Below are 6,000 nucleotides of genomic sequence, written 5' to 3'. Positions count from 1 at the left end.
CTCCAACCCTTCACCTGCTGTCCCAGCCCCTTACCTGCTCCAACCCTTCACCTACTGTCCCAGCCCCATAACTGCTCCAACCCTTCACCTGCTGTCTCAGCCCCTTACCTGCTCCAACCCTTCACCTGCTGTCTCAGCCCCTTACCTGCTCCAACCCTTCACCTGCTGTCTCAGCCCCTTACCTGCTCCAACCCTTCACCTGCTGTCTCAGCCCCTTACCTGCTCCAACCCTTCACCTGCTGTCCCAGCCCCTTACCTGCTCCAACCCTTCACCTGCTGTCCCATCTCCTTACCTGCTCCAACCCTTCACCTGCTGTCCCAGCCCCTTACCTGCTCCAACCCTTCACCTACTGTCCCAGCCCCATAACTGCTCCAACCCTTCACCTGCTGTCCCAGCCCCTTACCTGCTCCAACCCTTCACCTGCTGTCCCAGCCCCTTACCTGCTCCAACCCTTCACCTGCTGTCCCAGCCCCTTACCTGCTCCAACCCTTCACCTACTGTCCCAGCCCCATAACTGCTCCAACCCTTCACCTGCTGTCTCAGCCCCTTACCTGCTCCAACCCTTCACCTGCTGTCTCAGCCCCTTACCTGCTCCAACCCTTCACCTGCTGTCTCAGCCCCTTACCTGCTCCAACCCTTCACCTGCTGTCTCAGCCCCTTACCTGCTCCAACCCTTCACCTGCTGTCTCAGCCCCTTACCTGCTCCAACCCTTCACCTGCTGTCTCAGCCCCTTACCTGCTCCAACCCTTCACCTGCTGTCTCAGCCCCTTACCTGCTCCAACCCTTCACCTGCTGTCTCAGCCCCATAACTGCTCCAATCCTTTACCTGCTCCCCCTGCCCCCCACCTGCTCCAGCCGTTTACCTGCTCCCCCTGCCCCCCACCTGCTCCAGCCGTTTACCTGCTCCCCAGCCCCTTACCTGCTCCAATCCTTTACCTGCTCCCCCAGCCCCTTACCTGCTCCCACAGCCCCTTACCTGCTCCCACAGCCCCTTACCTGCTCCGTTTAGCTGCTGCTGCTGTTGTGGATGTAGTTTTGAGGGCGCACTCCCCTGGAAGAGCTCGCGCAGGCGCAGTGGGCCAGCCTCCCACAATGCCTCGGGGGACGCTGACAAGTGGATCCAAGATGGCGCAAAAGTAAAGGCAAAGGTAGGTGCGGAGTTGTGTCGGTGTCTGAGCAGCTGCTGGCTCTGGGTTGGCCGCTCCCTCGGGCCTTATGATGGTTGGGGCCAAGCGGTGGGAGAAGTCGGCGAGGGGCATGTTTGTCTGTGCTGGCGGAGCTATCAGTTTGTTGTTTGAGGGAGGCGCTGGGGGTCGGTGTTACTGAGGCCGCCTTTAAATCCAAGGCCTGGGGATGGTGATATCAACAGGCCGGCTCCGTCGCCCTCTCTCTCCCTTCAGTGAACGCCGCCGTGTTTAGGAGAGCGAGCTCGCTCTGGGAAGTGTAGGCCGAGGGCTTGTCTTGGCTAGAGAGTGGATCGTGTAAACAAGTGGCGGCGGTGGTGCTTCCGAGGATGGGCTGGGAAGCATCGCCGTGCCCTCTCCACATTCTCTCCCTTTCCCTCCCCCCCCGTTATGTTTGTCGTGGGAACATACTTCACCTTTACTATTACAGGGGTCAGTTGTTAGAACACTGCCGCGTCGCTTTTTTTTTGTTTACCTGCTTGCTTTTTAATAAGAGCTGCAAAATCAAACTTTAAAGTAAGCAAAGCTTTGTTTAATTAAAGAAAAGTTTCTTCGCGCTGGTGCTGCACGATTAATAAAACCTATCTCTGAAGGCGAACTTTTCATCCAGTCTCATTAACATTATTCTATGGACACTTGTTTTGAACTAGGATTCCATTACTGTGATATTACATCACTTAGTAGCATTCCCCGAAACTTTTGCCAGTTGAACTGAACTGATCTTTGTAGTTGTCCTGCTAATAAAGGATTAAAATATATTTGCAGATCTTTTGTGAAATAATGAAATTAAAAATTTCAAACATAATGTTCAAAACGTGAACTTTCTAGTTTTTGTTTCCAGCTCCTGGATTTGTACATCTGAACGTTTGTATGTATTGAAACAATAACATCAACTGCCTTTATCTTATTCTTCAGCCATTTTTCTCATTGGATGTCATGTTGCTAAAATAAATATTTCCAACTTTTTATGTAAATGTACTTGAGTTTAATATGAGCAATCCACTCCCATCCCTCCCCTCCACAAACCCCCGGAACTATTCTCTTCAGCATTGCTTTGCTATCTCTTACCTCTTGATCCCAATCAGTTTATCTTTCTTCACTATCCACTCGCTGTCACCTGAACCTTCATAAAATACCTTCATAATGGGTGTTTATTTAATTACACCTTGTTCATGATTGAAACATGCAAAGCATGAGGGGATATGGCAGGGCAGATGTGGAGAGGATATTTCCTCTGATGAGAGAATCGAGAACTAGGGTTACTGTTTAAAAACTAAGAACTGATAATTTAAAATGCAAAATGGTCGATATTTTTCCCTCAGGATTGAGCATCCTTGGACTGCTCTTTCTGAAAGGATGAGTATTTATAAGGCAGAGCAAGATGGATTCTTGCTAAGTAAGGGTGTGCAAGGTAAGGCAGTTAAGAATGCAGATTTGTGGTTACAATCAGACCAGCCGTGATCTCGTTGAATGATGGAGTAAGTTCAAGGGGCTGATTGGCCTACTCCTGTTGGTTGTATGTTAACATATTCTAATCTGAGTCGAGAGTGTGGTGCTGGAAAAGCATAGCAGGTTAGGCAGTGTCCGAGGAGCAGGAGGTTTGATGTTTCGGGCAAAAGCCCTTAGTCAGGAAACCTGAAAAGTCTATTATCCTGCTCCTTGGATGCTGCTTGACTTGCTTTGCTTTTCCAACACCACAAGCTCGACTCTAAATCTCCAGCATCTGCTGTCCTTACTTTTGCCTATATTCTAATTTGATGCAGTGATTATTGTGGAAAGACTATTTGCGGCATTTTAACAAGCAAACTACCAGAATTAGAGTCTTTTCCCATTTTTGCATGCTGGTGAGGTGACTTGCATTGATGTTTGTTTTGAATGTTGCCCTGGGTATGCTCCAGTGACGATTTACTTGTCTTTCTACTTCTCTATTTGATACTTGCTGTTTCGTGCCAATGAACTTGATGCTTTTCTTCTGGTTCCAATTTGGATGAAAGTGGCCACTTGAATTTTCATCGTATTACTGTATGATACACAACACTGGTGCACCACTGTGCTTACTGCCACTGAACTCAAGAATATAAGTGATCAATTTATTATGTGCCAACCAGACATTCTGGTCGATATCTGCTGACTTAGGACTAGCTGTTTGGATACAAAATTGGCTTGAAGGTTGGAGACAGAGGGTGGTAGTGGAGGAGGCCTGTGACCAGTGGTGTGCCACAAGGATCAGTGTTGGGCCCAATGTTCGTCTTTTACATACATAATTTGGATGTGAACATGGGAGGTATACTTAGTAGATTTTGCTGTTGTTACAAAAATTGGTGTAGTGGGCAGCCAAGAAGGTTCCTTCAGAGTACAATGGAACATTGGTCAGATGGAGTTTAATTTGGATAAATGAGAGATGCAGGTGGACTTTAATTTGGATAAATATGAGGTGCTGCATTTTGGAAAGGCAAATCAGGGCAGGACTTATTCATTTAATGGTGTCCTGGGAGTTTTGCTGAACAAAGAGACTTTGGAGTGCAGGTTCATAGCTCTGTGAAGATGGAGTTGCAGGTAGACAGGATTGAGAAAGAGTTTAATATGTTTGCCTTTATTGGCCAGTGTATTGAGTATAGGAGTTGGTCATGTTGCAGTTGTGCAGGGCATTGGATAGGCCACTTTTGGAATATTGTGTTCATTGCTGGTCTTCCTGCTATAGAAAGGATGTTTTGAAACTTGAAAGGGTTCAGAAAAGGTTTACAAGGATGTTGCCAGGGTTGGAGGGTTTGAGCTGTAGGGAGAGGCTGAATTGACTTAAGACTATTTTCCCTGAAGTGTCAGAGACTGAGGGGAGACCTTATAGAAGTTTATAAAGTCATGAAGGGCATAGTTAAGATGAATAGCCAAAGTGTTTTCCCCAGGGTAGCAGAGTTTAAGGTGAGAGGGGAAAGATTTGCAAGGAACATAAGGGACAACTTTTTCACACACGGGATTGTGATGTATGGAATGAACTGCCAGAGGATGTGGTGGATGCTGATACAATTGTAACATTTAAAAGGCATCTGGATGGGTACATGAATAGGAAGGGTTTAGAGGGATATGGGCCAAATGCTGGCAAATGGGACTAGACTAATTTAGGATATCTGGTTGGCATGGCCGAATTGGACCAAATGATCTGTTTTCATGCTGCACAGCTCTATGACTCTATCATGTGTTGAAGCTGATACTTGATAATTTTGTTTTTCTTGGTGTCAAATCATTGTACTGGATAACTGCAGTTGGTTCTGCTATTATGCGTGTTTCTTCCATGCGAATTGGCAATAACGCGATTGAAGAATGTAAGACCATTATTTGTTGAATGTGAACTTTGCTTACCTGTATTGGCTGTAATGTGATTCTGGTGTCATTGGTTTAAATGGTGCTGCTGTTACGCGATTTTCTTACAACGCAGGATCGCAAGGGAATGGAACTATCGCCTTATATCAGAACAGACTGTACGTTGGCTTTTCATTCATTCATTTGTGTGTAATGCAGTTCTTTCCTTCTGTATTTCTGCACGGTTACCCCTCTTCCTCTTTCGGTGCCTCCGAAGCACTGTTCCTGCTAAGGTGTGCACATTTGGCTCATTTGGCAAACCAGAAAGTATTGCATAGGCCTTAGTGTTAAAGCTGCATATATAGTCTGAGGAATATTTTTGTACAGTTTGTTCTAGTTTACATGCTAGATTTGTTGCTATTCTCCACAGATTTTATAAATCAAGCTCCTCTGGATTGATACCTACAACTTGTTGAAAAACAACCTGAGAAATAGTTTTAGTTGATTCATTCTTAGCCAGTATTGGTTTAACAGACCTGAATTCTGTTGGTGATGATTTAATTTGATCTCGGAAAAGTATTCTGAGAGATGCAAAGATCATGTCAAATTTCATCCCGAAGATTGTGTAGTAGGGCGTGTGTTTTTATGAAATATTTTTCTTTGACATTCCCAGTGAAGCAGGCAACTATGGAGAAGGCAAGTGACATTTTAAAATCTGTGGATGGCTACAACAGTTGGTTATAAAATAATTGTTGAAGACCAGTTGAAATTTTAAGCTTCGAGTTTGCTGTAATGTGGCCATATTACTGTAATTCAGTGTGTTAAATTTAATTGCTGTATCAATATAAAACTTGCATTAAAAGAATTGGGAGTCCTCCGACATGTAGATGCTGCCTGCAGTTACTGCGTTTATCTTGCCCTTATCATTTGTGGTGAGTTAATTAATTTAAGCAGAGAATGCCTTTGGATACTGAACTTGGTCTTCATGTCCTTGGTTCAAAAAAATTGAAATATCAGTCCAAACTGCTGTCTAGTGTGTCTCATGGAAAAGTACACATAGGAGGCGGCAGAAATGGGAACTGCAGATGCTGGAAATTAGAGTGGTGCTGGAAAAGCACAGCATGTCAGGCAGCATCGAGGAGTTGGGATATCGACGTTTCAGGCAAAAACCCTTCATTAGGAATGCCCCTCATTCCTGATTATAGGGCTATTGCCCAAAACGTCAATATTCCTGCTCCTTGGATGCTGCCTGACCTGCTGTGCTTTTCCAGCACCACTCTAATCTTGACACGTAGGAGGTGGTCCAGTGAGAACTGGATTAGATTGAACTTTGATAGTTTCTGTGCTAAAATAGTAAATTTGGAGAAGATTTTTTTTAGATTAGATTACTTACAGTGTGGAAACAGGCCCTTCGGCCCAACAAGTCCACACCGACCTGCAACCCACCCATTCCCCTATATTTACCCCTTTACCTAACACTACGGGCAATTTTAGCATGGCCAATTTCACCTAACCTG

The 6,000-nt window shown here is 45.4% G+C and overlaps 1 protein-coding gene across 5 annotated transcripts in view; it reads left to right on the top strand.

Annotated features, from left to right (window-relative positions):
- Positions 1–1,090: 1,090 nt before the first annotated feature.
- Positions 1,091–6,000, top strand: part of helz (helicase with zinc finger) — a 293,579-nt gene continuing 288,669 nt past the window's right edge. For all 5 annotated transcript variants that reach the window (XM_060844736.1, XM_060844735.1, XM_060844734.1 and 2 more), the window contains exon 1: positions 1,091–1,150. The gene's annotated coding sequence lies outside the window, so the exon portion shown is untranslated. The remainder of the gene's footprint in view (positions 1,151–6,000) is intronic.

Source organism: Hemiscyllium ocellatum, chromosome 25, assembly GCF_020745735.1.
Source record: "Hemiscyllium ocellatum isolate sHemOce1 chromosome 25, sHemOce1.pat.X.cur, whole genome shotgun sequence".
In the NCBI taxonomy this organism is placed as follows: Eukaryota; Metazoa; Chordata; class Chondrichthyes; order Orectolobiformes; family Hemiscylliidae; genus Hemiscyllium; species Hemiscyllium ocellatum.
This window is presented reverse-complemented; position numbering and strand designations above follow the sequence as displayed.